Source organism: Herpailurus yagouaroundi, unplaced genomic scaffold (assembly GCF_014898765.1).
Source record: "Herpailurus yagouaroundi ecotype Mexico unplaced genomic scaffold, PumYag 160, whole genome shotgun sequence".
NCBI lineage: Eukaryota > Metazoa > Chordata > Mammalia > Carnivora > Felidae > Herpailurus > Herpailurus yagouaroundi.
In genome coordinates, this window is record NW_024412401.1 from 25134400 (window position 1) to 25155276 (window position 20877).

Genomic DNA, 20877 nt, shown 5'->3' on the forward strand with positions numbered 1-20877 from the left:
TATACTACCTCCCGATCGGAAGTGAGGGCCTCCCATCATCTCTCACCTGTTAAGGGCCCCTAAAGAACGTTTTACCTCCTTTGTCTTCTTTTTTTTTTTAATTTTTTTTTCAACGTTTATTTAATTTTGGGACAGAGAGAGACAGAGCATGAACGGGGGAGGGGCAGAGAGAGAGGGAGACACAGAATCGGAAACAGGCTCCAGGCTCCGAGCCATCAGCCCAGAGCCTGACGCGGGGCTCGAACTCACGGACCGCGAGATCGTGACCTGGCTGAAGTCGGACGCTTAACCGACTGCGCCACCCAGGCGCCCCTACCTCCTTTGTCTTCAAATAGGTAAGAGTTGCCATTCGTACTACTGAGGGTAGGAACAAAGTATGTAAGGTCTCCAATGGTGAGAGATTTGAGGCCTGCCTGAATAGTTTTCTCTGAATAGGCCCATAGTTAAAAACTGTTTTCTGATAAAGCAGTAATGCTAAAGAAGGACAAACGGTCACAGGGAAAAAGGAACATCGATTGCATGCTTCCTCTGTACCAGACACTGGTCTAAAACCCTACCTCTATTAATCGTTTAATTCTTACATCAAACCTACGAAGTGGCTGCTGTTATTTTCTCCATCTTACAAATGAGAAAACTGAGGCACAGAAAGGTTAAGCAACTGGCCTAAAGTCACATAGCTCATAAGCAGCAGAGCTGTAATACAAACCTGGGTACCTTGTGTGCTCTTGATCCTTTGCTATACGTATGAAAAGGTAAAAATCTTACAAATAATCAGTGAAATGAAAATAATTAGCATACTATTTGTTTGAATCCACCAAAGCAGCAAAATTTTTACACTGTTAAATTAGGTAATATATCCAAGCTAGGGAAGTATGTGGGGTATTTTCACATACTTTCGGTGGGAGTGTAAATTGGTATCGTAGCATAAGTGCATTTTTTTTTTTTTGAGTCTTCCTGGAGTAACACCCACACATATGTGCAAGGTTGTACAATGTGGTGCTAATGTAACAGCAAAACATGAAAATCACCTGGGGTGGGGGAGGGGAAACAAAAACACTGCATCAGAATTACTACGGGTGGGGCCTGGGCACTGATTTCGTGGTATAGCTCCTCGCCTGATCCCAGTTCAGAACCGCTGAGCTAAATAAACTGCAAGTCTCTCCACTTGATGGAATATTATGCTTTTTTCCTTTTTTACTGAGGTAGATTTACCTGTAACTGACGTGGGTAGAAAACTGCAGGCTGTGTATTGTATGCCATCTCTGTAGAAATGAAACAATACTGTGTATATTTACGTGCATATATATGTATATGTAAATATGTTGAAAAAATCTAGAAAGATGCATGCCCACGTTATGTGATTACCTTTGGGAATTTGAGGATGATGGTCCAGGATGATTTTAGCCTTAAGAGTAATGTTTTCAATGTCTTGCAAGTAGATAAAAAATAAATTTAAAAGAACTTATAGATGTTAAAAAATGACTACATTGAAACAATACAAATATAGAAAAGGAAAAAGCTCAAATCATAATCCAACCAGCTAGAAAAAGCCATTTAAAATCTTTTGGTTGTTCTCCTTCCTCTCTTTTGTCTATACTTACATATATGTTTATTTTGATCTACCTACCCCTCTTTTCCACAAAGTAGGAATTATTACGTGCTGCCTTTTCTTTCTTTTGCAAAGGTTTTTCTCTATGGATGCTCCTAAAGTTTGTGCACCAACCCCTAACATTCCAGCATCTTGAATTCTGTCCTGCCTTCCATGAGAGCCAGGCTGGGGATGGGGGCCTGAGGTATGAGCCAGGAGATGGGGAGGGGGCGGGTTACAACATCATATGGACCATCACATATAGAGATTTGCAGGGTTCTTCCAAACCTGCCACAGGGCTGGCATTCCTGCTTGGGGATTTAAAGTTTTGGGAAATGGAAGTATGGAAACCACCCCTTTTTTGAATGTGAGTTTGTTACTTGACTTCCAGACACATTATCAATCTGTATGAAAGTAGGGGGTCACCTATAATTGATTTCACCCCAAGAAATGGGATCAAACTATGCAAAAGAATAAGAACTGGGTCACATGTTCTAAAAAGGAGCATCTGACACATCTATCCCTCCAAGTGGATGAGACTGTGTCTTCTAGTCTGCAAGCCTACATTATGACCCAATTGGTGGTGTTACAAAGTGTCTGTTCCCATGATTTATTTCAACCTCACACATGCTTATGAAGCATTGGCACCGGGATGGGTATGTATTAAAGACCTGGATATTGGTCTGTGGGCTCCCATGGTCCAGAAGGGAAGACATACATACATGAAGAGCCCTGATTCAAGGCCAGGTGTGATACACTATAACTAACAGATCCTTAAGCAATTTGTCAAATATGGGTGTAATAATGGGGACCAAGGATGAAATTCTTCAAATCCATAATCATAAGGGTGGGGAAGGGGAGTTAGGGCAGTTTTCCTAACCACCTTGGATTGATTCATTCTTGGACTCATAAACTTGAATTCACAACGCTCCTGTGGCTAGAATGCCATCCCCATTTTGGCTGCCTAGAGAAGTATGGCTGCATTTTAACTCCAATTCAGGGTGGCTAGCATTAAATACACACAGTCTGTTAATGCTTGGGAGACAGTGTGAGCTTGAATCTTTCTGGGGTCCACTTCCTCATCTATAAAGTGAGGATCATTTTGTTTTACATTCCCTCTCATTTATCTACACACACACACACACACACACACACACACACACACACACACACACTCTTGGGAATCAAATGAGTTAATGGATGTGAAAACAGGTTCCACATTTTAAATAGCTATAGACACATAAGGCCATTATATAGATTTTTATCAGAGCTGCAGGTTTATCAAGTGTTTATATTTCATCCTTGGAGACCTGTGCTTTTATTTGAAATGCAGTATTCATCTCCTCATTTTTTTGTGAAACTAATCTTTTTATCCAATGACTTCAGTCTGTTTGCTAGAAAGCTGTCTAGGTGACAATGCTGATATTCAAAAGCCAATCTGAAAACACTTTCCGTCTAAGAAGTGTCAAAAATCACAAATGTGTATCTTTTTAAAAATTGACTGTATCCACTGTTTTACAACCCTGTGAAAATATTGTCAGTTGTAGATGTATGTCTGCTCTGAATATTTCTGGTATTCTTCATGGGCCTAAGCGTGGTTCTTGATTTATTCCTCTTGAATAACCTGGTGCTCCCAGGGGGAATATCACAGTCTATAAGTATCACTATTTACAATAAGATGGATTTTCCTATCTTGCTAATTACAGTATTAATTTCCATTTACTAGTTGGTAATTTGTAGCATCAATCCTTCCCCTGTCATTGGGGTGGGGCTGTTGTTTTCAAAGAAAGCCCCAGGAACATCCTTTCTCTTCTAATCTCCAGTTGTGCTACACATAACAGAAAATGAGAAAAAAAAAGATAGGATAATTTCCTTGATGGCAGACTAAGCAGGCAGAGACTGCTCAGGTTTCTGAGCAAACTCTGCACACAGAACCACACCCCGGGCTTCATCAGCCTCTCAGAATCCTCATCACCCTCCCTGCCTCATCCTTCTACAACCAAACCAAATTGCATCCCCACACCAGGTATGAAAGCATTACCATCATTATTGCAATATTTATAATCCCACCCCACTCCCCCCCCCCGTTGCATATTTCATTTCATCGCCAGGTGTGGGAAGAAAATCATGAAGTAAAAGCATTTCCCCACATGCTCTGTTTCTCTGCTTTGAACCCTCAGTCCCAGCTGCCAGCAGGAGCTCCTTGAGGGCTTTCAGAAATTCAATCAGTTCCTGGATAAGAGCATAACAAGATTTTAACTTTCACACTGCTTTCCTCTATGACTTGGATTTCCCATTCTTTGAGTAAAGTCTAATAATTTTGCTTCTAATGGGACCAAGGAGTGGTAAGAAGTATGGAGATGCTTCTCGGGCTGGAGCTCAGGAATTTAGGAATCCCCCCCACCTCTGCCCACCCCAAAAAATGGCTGAACTTTTCCTCTCTTCCTTCATTACTGGTTCTAGGGCAGTGGAGATGAGAGGATGGCCAAGATTATGAAAGCAGCACAGATGAGAAGTCAAAGTAAGGGGTCTGAACCTGAGCTGGACCCGGAGGACTAGACCTCAGTGGTAAGCTGGTGTGCACAGGCAGCTTTGGAAAAAGGGCATGGTGCAGAGCCTATCCTTGGAACTTCCTTGGACTTCTGATGCTTCATCCCTGTATCAAAATTCTAGAACAGGAATTAAGGACCTCAGAAGTCCTCCTGTCTTTCTTTCTCTTTGATTGGTAAACTGAAGCTTTCAAGAAAGCTTGAAACAGAGCCCATAGATGTAAACAGATCTAGAAGGTGATTTGTCCAAGCTGGCACAGGAGGACTGAGGAGAGAGAACAGAATGGAACTACTGAAGAACTCAGTGTGTCTGGATGTTTTGAGAGGAGTTTTATAGCTTGGTCAGGAGAGCTTGGGGGAAAATTAAGAGTAAGGACACAGAGACCTAAATTGCTGGGGGGAAAAAAGAGGCATTTACTCACTTTATAAAAAATTGCACAAGAAAGAACATGAAACCATAGTATGCTACATAGCTCAGCTATATGTGCTGTTTATAGGGTCATGATGTTATAAACACTCTGTGCAGAAGAGAGGTAAGTCCAATTTTCCCTAGTAGGAATTAAAAGATGGCAGCTAAAATGGAAAAATTAGGGAATATAACTATCCTTGTGTTATTTAGAAACTTGGAGGTAAACTCTAGAAGAAACCACTAGAATAATATAAAGTGGCTGCCACTTGGGAGTAGCCTTCTGGAGTAAAGCAGGGGACTGATTTTTCATGATGAAGCCTGTAGTTCTATTTTAAAGGATGTGGACTTTATTTAAAGATGTTCATGTATTTTAAGGGGAATCACTGGGACTGCCCATAAATATCTGGGGCACTGTGGAACTTGGATGTGGCCAACCAATTTGTTTTGGTCAATGAAATGCGACTGGGAGTGAAGCTTCAGGAATGAGAGCACAATCCAACACTGTCTCTTCCCTGTCTTAGCTCTTGTGGATCTTGGAGCTGGATTTTCCCTCCACTGGGGTCCCTGAGTAAGGACAGCACGAAGCAGAGCCCCCTCAGTCGCCCCATGATTAACACGCAATATGAAGGAAATTAAGCCCTTATAGTTTTAAGCCACTGTGGGTGGGGGTTGCTTATTAATGCTTACAAATTTGGCCTATCTGACTGCTATAATCACTTCAATACAGGTAGAATCAAGCAAGAAAATGAAGATATGGAAACAGCCCATTCCATCTAGGCCACTGAGTGTGGAGCCAAGGGTAGAGAAATAAGACTCTGTGACAAGGAACCGGGAAAAGGTGTCATAGGTATTTCACTGTATCATATGTGTATATATACATACATGTACATATATATCCATTCAATATACATATGCAGAAAATTTGAAATGCACGGATATGTAATACTTTCATAATGTATAATATAAATATGCAATACATATAAAATTCATATGTATATAATATATATATTATATATTACTATCATATATACAGTGAAAGTAGAATAATGGCCCCCAAATACAACCATATCTTATAATCTCTACGTGGCTAAAGGGACTTTGCAGATGTGGCTAAGGTCAAGAACCTTGAGATGGGAAGATTATACTGGAGTATTCAAATGTGTCTAATCTATTCACATGAATCCTTAAAAGCAGGACTCGTTCCTGGCTGCAGAAAGCTAGAGAGATGGCAGTGTAAGAAGGACTCGGCCTGTTTGGAGAAGAAAAGGAAGAAGAGGCCACAGGCCAAGGAATGCGAGTGATCTCTAGAAACTGGAAAAGACAAGGACACAATTTTCTCTCTAGAGCCTCCAGAAAGAAATACAGCTTTGCCCACACCTTGATTTTATATCAGTGAGACTGGCATTGGACTTCTGATCTATATAGCTCTAAAATAATAAATTTGTGTTGTTTAAGTCACTAACTTTGTGGCAATCTGTCATGGCAACAATAGAAAACACATACATGCTCACATACACATGAATTCTAAGAAAAATAAAATTCTAACTTTAAAACTTAGTTCAACATGAAATTAAAAATTTATTTTAATTTTTTTATTGTAATTTTGAGAGAGGGAGACAGAGACAGAGCACGAGCAGGGGAGGAGCAGAGAGAAAGAGAGAGAGGAAGACACAAAACCCAAAAACAGGATCCAGGCTCCAAGCTGTCAGCACGGAGCCTGACTTGGGCTCAAACTCACAAACTGTGAGATCATGACCTGAGTTGAAGTTGGTGCTTAACCGACTGAGCCACCCAGGTGCCCCTCAACAAGAAATTTTTAAAAATTGTAAACATGGTTGTAAATGGAAATGTTTAGAATAGTTCTTAAAAGTAAAAATATATGAAGCAAAAAGTAAGGGAATAATAAACTCTTCCAAAATGTACTGTCTGAATCCAGACTCTGTTGCCTGCTACATGAATTTGGGCAATTTGCCTAACTTCTCTGGCCTCAGTGTTCTCAGCTGCAAACTATCCACCTTACAGAGCTCTAGGAAGCCTAGAATAAAGATGCAGTGTGTTCCTGTCCTGGGACTATTTCTTTCGGACAAACCACTCACATGTAATAGGCGATCAGGAATCAATAGTAATATACCAGCCTCGAGTTTAAGTCCCAGTCCTACAACTTACTAATTGTTGTAGTCATTCACTATATGATTCTCAATTTCTTCATCTGTTTATAGGGATAACAAAACCATTTACATTCACTGAAAAGGTCATATGAGATAATGTTTTTTTTTTTCAACGTTTATTTTTGGGACAGAGAGAGACAGAGCATGAACGGGCGAGGGGCAGAGAGAGAGGGAGACACAGAATCGGAAACAGGCTCCAGGCTCTGAGCCATCAGCCCAGAGCCCGACGCGGGGCTCGAACTCACGGACCGCGAGATTGTGACCTGGCTGAAGTCGGACGCTTAACCGACTGCGCCACCCAGGCGCCCCGAGATAATGTTTTAATAAATGTACATAGAGAAATCATCTTTTTTGAGGACAATGCAACAATGGCAAGAGTGGAACCTAGGAGACCAGTTAGAAGGCTAAGGTCATATCAAAGAGAATGACAATATTGACTTTGGACAAGGATATAAACATGGAAAGTTCATTATCTGGAGATACTGATCAGAATATTTAAACTCTAAATGCCCAAAGTCCTATAGACCTATATGAAAAGTCATGGCATAATTAGAATTTCACTTGAGTATGGTATCAGGGAAAAGGGGTTAGTAAGAAGAATAAAATATTTAATGTCACAGTGCTGATAGGGTATGACTTATCCCTTCAAAATCAAGGATGAATTTGCCAAGACAACAGGGATATTCTATTAGATGCAATCCCCTGTGTGCATTTTCATATTAGATATACTCTTTCTACTGGGATTATTGACCAAGGCTCTCTTGTCACTGGAGAGCTGTGGATGGGCACTGACAGCATGAGTCCTTGTGATTCCCCTATTCCCAATGGTTTCCATTGCCAGCTTACGGCCGATTTGTACATTACCGCTTTAACTAGGTTCATTTATTCAATCACATAATAATCAAGCCGGGTCCAAGAGGGCCATGAAGTCAATGCTCATTAAATAGAGCAAAAGTCCCAAGAAATCACCCACCTTACCCCATTCTGTTTCCTGGTAGATAAAGAACATTGTGATCAATCAGAGAGGAACAAAATAATATTCAAATTATAACAATGCAGCAATTACTCCAAAAAGTATCAATAGGGACAAGAACTATATATAATTTTACAAATTGCTTTAATTAATTCAAGAACAGCAGTGATTGAAAGTCACACCCAACTCATGAAAGCTCTGATGGTGCCCTTATAACAAAGCTTCCTGAGTGTCTCATGCACATCTTGACTCTCTGATGTCTGCGTGTGGCTCTAAATTTGCTGTGCTGCCCAGCCTTGTGTGTAGCATTCTGACTTCTTATTAGGACACCAAGTTAGAATTCTTAATAAACTCTGGTAATGTGCTCCTTTCTTTATGAATATCAAATCTTGATATCTTTTAATAACCCAGTTATGAGTTGACTATGTTTCCCTTGGTTATACATAAAAATAATAATGAGTAACACCTCTTAAGTTCTTATGATATTCCAGGAACTCTTCTAAGAGCTTTTCATGCATTAGAAAAATGAGCATTCGTGGTATTTCCCATCATTCATTGATAAGAAGAAGGAAATTGTATTTTTGCTTCATATCCAGCCAGTCAGTTTGCTCCTAAACATTGCTTTAAGGTAAGTTTGTATGTCTCTGTCCTAATCCACATGTGCCTATTTTGAAGTTTAACTTCCAAAAGCCATTCTCATTTCCCTTGTTTTCAAGTTTTGGGAACTATTCTTCATCATCTCCAGGTCCTGACCATAATATATAAAAACATTTTACAAACTATCAAGTGCTGCATGTATGTAAGGGTTTTAGAATGAAGCCCGGAACTAGCTCTCCCTCTCTATTTACAAGTGAGGAAACTGAGGCTCAAACAGGAGAGAAGACATTTTCAAGGCCACTCACTGAGCAGGCAGAAGAGTCAGGATGAGACACAGGCTTTCAGCACTCTGCAGACCTCTCCTTCCAAACGGCTGAAATCACTCAAAACCCTCCCGGACCCATTTTCAGAAGAGTACATTTATCCTTTTCCTGAGCACACCTTAACAAAGTACCCCAAAACTTAGAGGTTTGAAGCATGTTATCTCACAGTTTCTGAGGGTCAGGAATCCAGGAGGGGCTGAGCTGGGGGCTTCTAGCTGGAGGTTCTCTCTCTCAGGAGATTGCAGATAAGATGTCAGCAGGGGCTTCCATCACCTGAAGGTTTGGCTGGGTGGGCGAACCTGCGCCCACACTCTCACATGACTAGGGGCTGGCGGCCTACATTTCCCACCACATGGGCCTCTCCATAAGGCTGCTCATGACACTGGCTAATGATCAGAGAGACAGAGGCAGGGAGAGAGACTTGAATGCCACACCGAAGAGCCTGAACTTTTTTTCACGTGTCGTGGGGAGCCACTGATAAGGGATGCCTTTTGGGGATTCATCACCGATGTTCAGTTCTGGTTTAATTACCTGGGCTGAGGCCATTCTACATTGCCTAAACCACCCCAACTAGTCGCTGTCGGAAGCTCAAACACAATTTAGTGGCAAGAATCCTCTGACCATTCTGTAGTGGCACATTAGAAAGGGAGCCAGGGAAGGGGTGCCTGGGTGGCTCAGTCGGTTAAGCTTCGGCTCAGGTCATGATCTCACAGTTTGTGAGTTCGAGCCCCAGGTCGGGCTCTGTGCTGACAGCTCAGAGCCTGGAGCCTGCTTTGGATTCTGTGTCTCCCTCTCTCTTTGCCCCTCCCTTGCTCATGCTCTGTCTCTTTATATACATATATATATATATATATGAATATATATTATATATGCATATATATGAATATATATATTATATATGCATATATATGAATATATATACATATATATATGTAAAATAAATAAAATGTAAAAAAAAAATTTAGAAAGGGAGCCAAGGAGGAATGTACCAGAGGGCATCATTAGTCCAGGGAGAGAAGAAAGGTTTATATTTGAACTTTTCCTTTTATAAAATTTACAATCACAGATCCACTGACTTTGGATTTAGAAAGGAACTTTGAAATGATCTAGATGCACATAAGCCGATGACATCCAGATCTACATCTCTGGCTTCAACCACTCCTCTGAGCTTTGAGCTTTGGGCATGCTTATCCAGCTGTCTGCTGGATATGTCAGTTGGTCGAACTCTGGATACTTTCATTTCAACATGTCAGAAATTGGATTCATTGCTTTTTCTAGCCTCTCCTGCTTTGGGTGTTTTATTTAATTAAATCATCACCTGCCAGGTCACCCTAAGCAAGAGCCAGTAGGCCACCCTCTGTTGAATGCAGAAAGCCACATCAAATCTCCCCATCCTCTTCTGCCTCCAGCCCTTAAGAAATGTCTTGCCTGGCCTGGAACATTCTTCTCTCTTGCCTGACTGGAAAACTCTACTGGGTTTCTCAGGACCCACTTCAAATGTCACTTCCTCTCTATGGAATTTGTCCTTCACCTGGACTCCCCATACATCATCACCAACTTCCAATATCATTGCTGCTTACATGTTTATGAGCTCTTTTTTTACTTTATGGTCAGAGAGACTGTGGCCTCTAAAAACTGACTTACCTGAATTCAGGTTCACTCAGTTTATCAATAGCAGGGGCAGGACTAGAAGATATTCCAAACACGGGGCTCATGCCTACATTACCTCTATGATAAAATGTATTCTGGTTTTTTCTTGCTGTTATTGTTGTTGTTTGTTTGTTTGTTTTCTTTTCAGTGATGGAGAAGTATCTATGGGCTAAATCCATGGTCATCTTTGAGGTTAAAGCTGAACCCCCAAACTTGTGTCCTGTGTTGTGGGTGGCAGGGCAATACCCTGACTGGTAGGCCGGGGAGCGTGTGCATTGAGGGGCTGGGTGGGGATGTTCAGGCCTTGCTTGCAGGACGGCCCATGGAGAGGAAGTGCCACTCCAATTTGTGAGTCACCCATTTCCGCTCCACAGAGGCCTTGTCAAGTACGAGCCTGTCAGCTCTCATCTCCATCTCTCTTACCCCTGGGGCCAAAAGTCAAATTCTGTTTCTGCTCACTTGTTTGATTTTTAGTGGCTCCTCTGGCATCCCCAGCTTCAGAACCTTTAGCAAGTGGCTTCTTTTGAAAGTTTAAGGTGGAAATCTCTGAGCTGGGCCAGTGCTTCTCCCGACAAGTGTGCAATCGATGTGAAACCGCTCACTGGAGGCCATCCAATCCCAAGTCTTGCTAAAAGGCACTTTCAGATGATGGGAAAGGCTCTTAGAGGCCTTTTACAATGGACTAAGCTGGCTTAAAATCGTCACCTTTTTTCTCCTGGGTGACCATTCACCATCACCAACCTCTCTGGCAATCAAAGAAGAATGTGAAGATATAGACAGTAAGGAGATCACTCCTCAATACATACAGGACAGAAGGGGCAGGCAAAAGGGCAATGGTGTGGGAGAAAACTGTGAAGTGTGGGTGGAATTCAGGGGTCTTTGGGCTTTGTTTCTGCCCTTCCAAGTATCCTGTCTTTCTTGGGGTTTTCTGCCTTTGATCCCTGCAGCCACCACCACACCTTGCCCTTCCCTACCAGCCCCCAGGGAACACAAACCCTTTTCCAAAGGGGGCTTCACTAATGTGCTAAAGAAAATGTACATAGAAAATACCACCCACATTGAAAACAATCCGGTTAACTCATGATCACATGTTGATCCTAAAAGCCCCAGAAACAAGCGTGAGAGGTCTTCATCGAACTTCCCCCAGTGCCCTACCCAGCTCTACCCTTTGTCTTGCTTCTTCCCCTAAGGGTTTCCTGCCCTTCTGTCAACCATAAGGCCTCTGGGTACCATTTTGTTTTCTGGCACCTAGAAGATGGTGTGGAGAATCCTTTTGTTCAAACCAAATCAGACTGGGAAAGAGATCAGTCAGGAGATAGTTGAAAGCTAAATTAAGGCATCAGAGGTAAAGCTAGGCAGCAGTGTAAAGATGCAAGAAATACTTAGGAGTCAGAATAGGTGGAATTTGGGGTCCCATTAGATATGAGATGGAAGGGTTGAATCTTATTTTTCTTGTTTCATAAAATATCTTCTGAACTCAAGCTGGAATCCCCTATACCATGTGCATGTTGGAAATAATATTGCTGAAAAAATTGAAAAAGGGAAGGAAGCACAGACCGACATAAAGGGTTAAACAGGACTTCTGTTATTAATGAAGATATATGTAATGGCATGTCACTTAAAAAAAATCTAACTTATGGGAGTGCCTGGGTGGCTCAGTTGGTTAAGCATCTGACTCTTGATTTAGGCCTAGGTCATGATCTCACAATTTGTGGGATCGAGCCCCAAGTCGGGCTCTGCACTGTGAGCACAGAGCCTGCTTGGGATTCTCTCTCTCCCTCACTCTCTGACCCTCCCCCATGTGTGCATGGGCTCTCTCTCTCAAAACGAGTGCACTTTAAAAAAATAAAAATAAAAAAATAAAGAATCTAATTATGAAGATATAATTTACATACAATAAAGTGCCCACATTTTAAGTGTATGTCTCACTGAGTTTTGACAAATATATACCCATATAACTACCATTACAACCAATATGTAGAACATTTCTACACCTCAAAAATTCCCTTGTGCCCTTGCCCACTTAATATCTACTGCCCCCCCCCCAAGCCAGCCACTGATTGGCTGTCCCTATAAATTAATTGTGCATGTTTTAAAATAAACAGAACCATATAGCATACAATCTTCTCTGTACAGCCTTCTTTCATTCAGCATTATGTTTTTGAAATTCATCCCCATATAGCATTTTATTTTATCGCTGAGTAAATATGTCATTATTTGGACATGCCACAATTTGCTTACCCATTCACCTACAGATGAATGTTTGGGTTGTTGGGGGGTTTAGTTATTACAAATAAAGCTGCTGTGAACATTTATATGCAAGTCCTTGGTGGGGGGCTATATTTCCATTTTCTTAGAGAAATACTTAAGAGGAGAATTGTCATATGGTGGGTACATGTACATTTAACTCTATGAGAAACTGGAAGCTCATTTTTTTTTTTTTTTACCAACAGAATGCTTCTTACCATTATTCACCATAATTCAAGGATGAGAAAAAAAACAAATTTAGCCCAATCCTACTTGGATTATCATAAAATTTAAATTAGTAGGATCTGAATTAATGAGATTGAGCCATTATACCATGTTAAATTAATCCAAAAATGGTTTGGATTTTTAACTCATATGAAAATAGTGTTTCTAAAAGAATATTACATGTACCAGAAGGGAGAAATTTTGTGAACTTGTATATTTCCTCCCAGAAAATAACAGCAATATATTGTTATTTTATCAATGGGATTCAATTATATAATGCTGTATAAAAGTGTGAAGTGCTCTATAAACATACATAGGGTATTATTGCATTACTTTAATGGAAGTTGTCAGGGGACTGGTAGTACTGTTTTGCTTATAACATCAAGTGGATCCTGTAAATGCCATGATATCAGCCTTCTGAGTAGACTCAGCCAAAAGCTGAGACGTGTATCGCTAGTTAGGCCAGTGACTTGGAAAATTATAGCTACGCTGTCCTCAAGGGTTCCCCTGCGATCAGGAGACTTCACATTGCCCCTAGGGACCTAACATCTCCAGGAGCTGCCTAATCATTGGCTCAGAAATTTCTTTAGAGGCTGATTGACAGCAGCTGCCAATCTAGATGATCACCAGAGAGCCCCAATTAAAGCTCTGACCATCGATCTCACTGCCAGGATGGAGGACTTTAATATAAATCCACAAGTGGAAAAAAAATTACCCCCTGAGAAAAAAGCAGCATTTTTGCAGCAAGCACTATATTATACAGCCATATTATACATTATTTATAATTCATGGATGCATTTTTAACCCATCTTCTGAAATGTTGTATTGTTAGTCTAATAAGGATGGTATTCAGAACCTTTCTTTTTCAATTCTTCACTTTGGAAAGAGACATAGTAAATCTAGAAGAAAATATAAATGAAAGAGTATTTTTAGCACTGACAAAAATAGGACCGTTTTAAAGTAATTTGTACTATTGTCATCACTGGGGCCTTCATTAGCCACCTATGGAGGAAGCGCCCGATGTTTTCACTAATCCTCCAGATGAGGCCAAGTTGAAAACACACACTCTCTATAGGGATTATGTGAAGATGTTAAAAGTTGGCCAGAAAGGTGACAAGGTATCTTGATAATTGAGACAGTCCTGGAAGTCAACTGGTCTGTCCAACCGTTAAGAACTAATGGTGGGTAATCAAACACAGCAGGTCTGCACAGATATTGGCAAATGCCAAACAGCTTCCTGTATGCACAGAATTCAGCTTAATTAGTCACAGAGGAGGACTAGGCACATTTAAACTAATCCAAAAAATCATTTTTGTTTGAGTTGCTTACACGAAAACATGAAAACAGTTGCCTTCTTAAGCCAAGCAGTTCCTACCTGCAAAGGGAGGGCATGTGAGACAGTCAACTGACCTTCATATAAAAGAACTGTCCAGAAGATTAATTCTCCCCATCATTTCTCTTTTTGGTTATATCCCAGCCTTATTTCTCAGTAGCCCTATTTCATCCAGTAGATGATAAATGCATGGTGCATGCTAACTCAAGAGGGGCTACTGACAGGAAATGTAAATGGACTTTTAAAGTGTTTGCATAGTTTTATAGGCGAGGCGCTCAATGGCTGGGAAAGGGTGATACACACCTGACTGGTAAGGCAGAGCTTTCCATGCCTGTCTCTGTGGCTCTTCCCTAGCAACTAGAACACGATTGGCAAGTGAGGGCTTTCCTGTTGCCCCAGAATGGAAACTAAGGCTCTGAATGGTGGGCAAAAGGCACTTAGTGTCCCACTTTCTAAGTCCATCTCTCCAAGGGGGCTTTAGATGCTTGGGCCCAGCCATAACAACATGGGCTTATCAAGAGTTCTAATTCTAGAATCAGCCCCTCCTCCATCCCCATTCACTACCCCTACCCAAAACTCACAGGAGGTTAGCGAGGGTCAGCCTTTCGGTAGCGCCGCATCTGCCAAAGGGGGCTATTGCTTTCCGTGAATAAAAGTAAGGAGGTTCTTCCTGCCCACAGACCATCTTGAAGTAGTATGCTCCCCCCTCTCTAATCATTCACAAAGATGGGTGGTGTCTATGAGAAGACGCATTTCATTTTGTCATCATGCTCAGGCTGTGCGAACTGAACGAGAAAAAGAAACAGTCTCCCCATTTGTGTAGGTGTGATTGGGAGCCACAGCCCTGACCGCCTCCACAGAAAGAGCAAGGAGGCATCTGTATCAGAGGAACATGGTAGGAGAGCCACCAGCTGGGGTTAAGTTGGAATTTTCCATCAAATCTTTTGAGGGATCTTTTATGTGGAAGATGACTGCTTGGGCGTGAGTCCCTTATCAACTGACACATTGGAGCTACTGCCGTCCTCATCAAAATCATAGAAAATGAGACAGAAGAGCAGTCAGCCAGCCCAGAAGGCCATGGCTGTACCCAGTTAAATGAAGAGGCACGTGCCCTTTCCTTCTCCCTCCTCCCTGGCCCACATAGAAAGCTCAGCACCCAGATAGGAGGGAAGATGGTGTTTGAAACCACACCTGGCCTCCCTCCACCCCATCCCAAGCACTCAAGGCCAAGGAGCTGTGGCCAGTGTGAGGGCCCATTTCTTCTCTGTCTCTGGATAAAAATCTAGCCAAGATTCTCCACCTTTCCAGGCATCCTCAGGTAATAAAAAGTACCAACATTTTCAATCACAGAGATATACTCCATTTTAGTAAATAAAATAACCGGTGAAAACAAAATTGTCAAAACATTACTTCATCCAGAGTTAAAGCTCTCCACTCTCCCCAGTCCTGGCCTGCCTCAGGCTTAGAGACCATTGGTGGGTCAGCTTTTTTCCTTTTCTTCCCCCACCTCACTCGAGGAAAGGTGTTCGCTGACTACAGGTGCAATCAGGCCGTGGTGCTCTTTGGGCAGGGTGGAGTCCTATTGCTAATTCTGTTTCCTGAGTGAAGCTTTCATGAGGGACTCTGTGACACCCCCTCTGGGGCCTCTGGCTGTGGCCCCCTCGATGGGAATGAAGCCCATTTTGGCTCTTGAGTATCTGGAGGCCCTTCCTATTATCCTTCCAGGCAGTCTTCCCCAGGAGAACCCAAGACGACCCCATGCTAACTCTTCTTCCCTCCTTCCCTAATGTGGGCTGTGTGGTCCCTCAAACATCCTCATCCACCCAGCACCCACTGTTCATGGAAGTACAGTTTGCTTCTTCCCGACAGTCCCCATTCTGTTGCCAAAGACCCTTTCATCACTGTCTTGCCCGTGGCTTTTTTTCGGACCAATTTGATAGAGATGCAAATGATTTTTGTCTGGTGGAACAGATAATCTCAGTGGGTTATGATTTGTGGCCATCATGGAATACTGACAGGTTCTGTATCTAACTCAGCAATCTTATCCTAACATTGCTATAAATGCTTAGCTTTTCAAATACTCCTTGGAATGATTTTAACATCCTAGTGGTTCCTTCATTAACTAATGAGTTGAATAAAATCTTTGACTTGTGTTCATTTTATATCTGAAAGAGAGTGATAATTTTACCTTTTCGAAAATTAGTTCTTAATAAAATTCAAGTCCCAACACTCTCTGCTAAGAAATTCTACTACCACGAATATTTGATGATAGTACTGACTTACATGTCTGTAGCAATTTGTAGGCTGCAACTTCCTTTCTGCAGTGAGAATCTTCTTGAGGAAAGAGACTCTGGCTGTCTTGAGCACCACTGCATCCCTTCTTCCTGGCAGAATCTCTAGTAAATAATAGGAACTCCGTAAATATTTGCTGTGAGTCTCATTTGATGTTCTTATAACCCTGCAAGGTAGGTAGAGAGATCCTCTTTCTTCATTTCACAGATTAAATGTATTTGGATGGCTTGCCCAATGTCACACAGGTGGCAGTTAAGAAAGTTGGGATTCGGGGGGCGCCTGGATGGCGCAGTCGGTTAAGCGTCCGACTTCAGCCAGGTCACGATCTCGCGGTCCGTGAGTTCGAGCCCCGCGTCGGGCTCTGGGCTGATGGCTCGGAGCCTGGAGCCTGTTTCCGATTCTGTGTCTCCCTCTCTCTCTGCTCCTCCCCCCGTTCATGCTCTGTCTCTCTCTGTCCCCAAAAAAATAAATAAACGTTGAAAAAAAAATTAAAAAAAAAAAAGTTGGGATTCAATTCAGGCCTTTTTATTTCTAGGGCGATGCTTTTTTCCAGTGTACCACAATTGTGTCTCGTTTTATCAACATGTACTTAATACTCCCATACAAATTAGAAATGCCTCCTGGCTAAAAGCTTCCTTAAGTGACTGCTTCTTGTTAAAATGTTCTAAAAGAAATTTTTAAACATAATCCAATCTATAAAACTTCCCAATTCATACTCATAAGCATGAAGTTATCTAAGGTCATGGCAATAATATCTAGAGAAATTTGAGGAGGAGGATTTGTTATTGAAACAGTGGGAAGTATTTTTGCCTCAGAATGGCAGTGTGTCGTGGTTTAAGAAAAATCCAAATGTATGGAGCCTTTGTTCTCCAAGCAAGGCACAAATTAACGCCGGAAAATCAGAAGCCAGTTCCAGTCTGCAGCTGGAATTTCCCTCAGTAAAAGTTCTTATTTCTTTGAAAGCCAATGAACCCCCCGACCCTCCTGAAAAAGAAATCAAACAAACAAAACAGAGAAGGTGTGTGTCCCTTCAAAATATGCTTGAGTCTTCATTTCTTTCTATTCCCATTGCCAGCGCCCTATTATAAATCATTATCCATTCTTATCTAAATTGCTGCAAAAATCCCCTCGCTGATCTCCCTGCACCTGTTCTTATGCTTCCCTCACATCAACACAAGTAAAGCGATTTTTAAAAAAACACAATCTGATCTTGTTTCACCCTCACTGTGGCCTCCCACTGCTCTTAGATAAACCTAATTCCTTAATGTGGGCTAGAGGTCTCCCACGACTCCGCCTTGCCTGACTCTCTTTCCAGTTACTCACCCTTGCTCACTCGAGACCTTTCCCATCTCAGAGCGCCTGCACATGCTAATCCCCCTTCCTAGAAAGTTCTACCTTTGCCCTCACCTACGGCATCCCCCGTCCAGTCTCAGTGGCAGTACCAGTCTCTTGGAGAAGACTCCTGCACTTCTCCAGGCCCTGCGTCACACTGTGATTGCTTTTTCAGCATCTGTCTTCCCTCCAGACTATGAGTTCACTGAGGCCAGACTTGCCATCTACCTCGTCTGCAGCCCTGGGGCAATGCCTAGCATTGTGTCTCAACAGTTCTAAGATGCGCATTTTGTCACTGTTAACATCTCTGAAATCAGGATATAACTTTCAACCATTGGTATGTCATAGTTCATTCCACAGCATTTTTATTTCCTAATGCAGGTAAAACAATTGAGTGTAATACAACTAAGATTATCTTACATTTGGGGAAACCTGGTGGTTGGTACATGAATGACTACTGGTAACAAAAAGCCTATAGTTACTTGGCTTTTGGCCTGAGTGCAGAAATTCTACTACTTATGGCTGGAAGGCTGGGTTCTTGGAAGGCTGTTTGCAAGTTCAAAAGCAAGACAGTCAACTGCTGTTTCCTCCACGGGTAGGACCGCCCTGGTGCTTTTTTGCCTGAGTACTAGCTAGATGCTATGCATGTTGGAAGCTCATGGGAGAAGAGCACTGTATCTGGGATAATTCATGTTGGCTACTGCCTGCTGCTCTGGTGTCTGCTGATTCAACGTCTGTCAATGCAACTTCATATCCCAAACACTGCTGTCAGCACCTGCTCTGCCAAAGCCGATGTCACATCAGCTGCCCCGGCTCAGATCAGCTGCCCCCGACACCGTCCTCCTTGTACTCCATATAGTGCTTCTCTCAGCTAACCAAACAGAGCGGCCCTTTGGTGCTCACAAGACACTTTACCCTGTTATACTTTCAGATCCCTCTGTTGGGAGCCCAGGCATAGCCCTGGGAGAGAAGAAGGGAACTATGGAATGCTTGATCACTCATCATATTCCTGCCTTGACCATTGGTTCAGAGCCCTAAAGCTACCACAATGGTTGAATCACATTTCCTTGGAATCCAAGAGTAACTCTGGAGTAATTCTAACAGAGAAGGAGATCTACAGGGCCTAACAAATTCCAGTTTTGCCTTTACATAAAACATTAGCTCATTTTTCCCCTTCTTGGGAATCGGCTCTTCCTCTGGTAGAGGTTGTTCCATCCTGATTATTTATGGAGAAAACTCTCTCCTTATCCATGGCCATGTCTCAGCCCTAGCACAAGAAGGCATAAGTACAACAGGTTTGTTCAATTGACTGTGGCCTTGATAAGTTGCAGCCATGATTGACGAGGCTGCTATTTCTGGGTGTCCTCTCCCATCATTACCCTGCCTGGGGCTTTACAAAATAGCTGGGTTGTATCCCACTGACAGAATCTTTTAGCCACTTTCAATTCTGCCAAGGAAATACAGACATGGGCCTTCAGCTTCTAAATTAACTTTGATTCTCTCCAGACCCTGGTCCCCTTTAGGTCACAAAGCATCTTAAAGTGATCTGAACATTTTCATTTAAAAGAAAAGAGAGAAAGAAAAAAAAAACATGAGGGAGAAATAATTGAGGCAAATATGATAACGAATTAACACCTGCAACAAATAAAGATCTTATTCAAAATGTAAGAAAAATTAAGATCCCAATAAATAATTGAGATTTGTCCAAACTTTCCAGCCCTAAATGGAAGCAAAGACAGAAACATCTGGTTAGAGGGTGCCACTGAACTGTGGCTCACAGAGGACTCTCCCCTCAAGTGCAGCACACTGGGCTGGAGCCAGAAGTCATGTGTGGATGAGAATCCAATAAGCCAGAGAGGAATATCTGATGAGGTTGCCTCACCTGAGGGACCAAGGGCATATGTCAAAAGCTAAAATGTTTGGAGGGGATTGGACAGAAAGATGTGCTGTGCCTATAGACATTAGGGTCCCCTAAGAAAACCGACTGAAATTATCAAATGAAAACTTAAAAAAAATTTTTTTTAATTTATTTTTGAGAGACAGAGAGAAAGAGCACAAGTGAGGGAGGGGCAGAGAGAGAGGGAAACACAGGATCCAAAGTAGGCTCCAGGCTCTAAACTCTCAGCACAGAGCCTGACATGGAGCTTGAACTCAGGAGCCGCAAGATCATGACCTGAGCCCAAGTCCGGTGCTTAACCGATTGAGCCACCCAGGTGCCCCTCTAATGAAAACTTTAAAATAGGGACTAATAACATCACTTGTGATACTAGAGAATGATCTCAACATACATCAGAAATTTTGACAAGCATCTGATCTTCAAATGGAACCATTGGGCATCCAGTTGAAGGAAATATCCAAGGCAAAGGGCACTCCTAATTCCTGTGGGGGTACAGGCTAGAGGCCAAACTGGGTCATGAGCGAACAGGGACCTCTTCACTTGAAAATGCATTTGCTACCATAGAAAAATCTTTGGGAATCAGCTGTGCGGGCAGCACAGGGGAAATCTGTCACATTCAACAGGAAGCCCAGGAGAGCAGGGTGTTTGTCTTAAGTGGTTTTACTCTTCTGTGATATGGTCAGAATTTCCCTCATGGGGAAGATAAAAGTACAGGAAGGCTGTCAGACACAGATACAGAAGGGAGGCCAAGACAGACAGTGATTTGGGTGTAGAAACTTTGTTAATATAAAGGTCCCCTCGTAGAAGACCTCTTCTGATAGACATCTATGTTCCTAAACTAAAATGACATGGTCAACCAACCCTCCAGTTGAAGACTGAAGATTTTAAGTCTATCCAAGTAAGACCTAAGAAGAACTTGCCCACCTTACTTTTCGGCAAATACAGGATACACACACACACACACACACACACACACACACACACACACACACACAATTTCTTGAAAGCTTATTTATTTATTTTGAGAGAGACAGAGACAGTGCAGGTGGGGGAGGGGCATAAAGAGAGGGAGAGAGAGGATACCAAGCAGACTCCATGCTGTTAACGCAGAGCCTGACGTGGGCCTTGAATTATGAAACCGTAAGATCATGACCTGAGCTGAAACCAAGAGTCAGAGACTTAACCGACTGAGCCACCCAGGTGCACCCCCCGCCAACACACTTTATTAAAAAAAACTTTCTGTAACATAGAAGATAAATGTAGCATTGAGAGACAAAGACATTTTTACATATAT

The 20877-nt window shown here is 42.2% G+C and overlaps 1 long non-coding RNA gene across 1 annotated transcript in view; it reads right to left on the minus strand.

The window, feature by feature from the left end:
- Positions 1-20877, minus strand: part of LOC121034740 (uncharacterized) — a 490191-nt gene that overhangs the window by 140299 nt on the left and 329015 nt on the right. The window contains exon 3 of the long non-coding RNA XR_005792590.1: positions 16346-16458. This is a non-coding gene — a long non-coding RNA (uncharacterized LOC121034740). The remainder of the gene's footprint in view (positions 1-16345; positions 16459-20877) is intronic.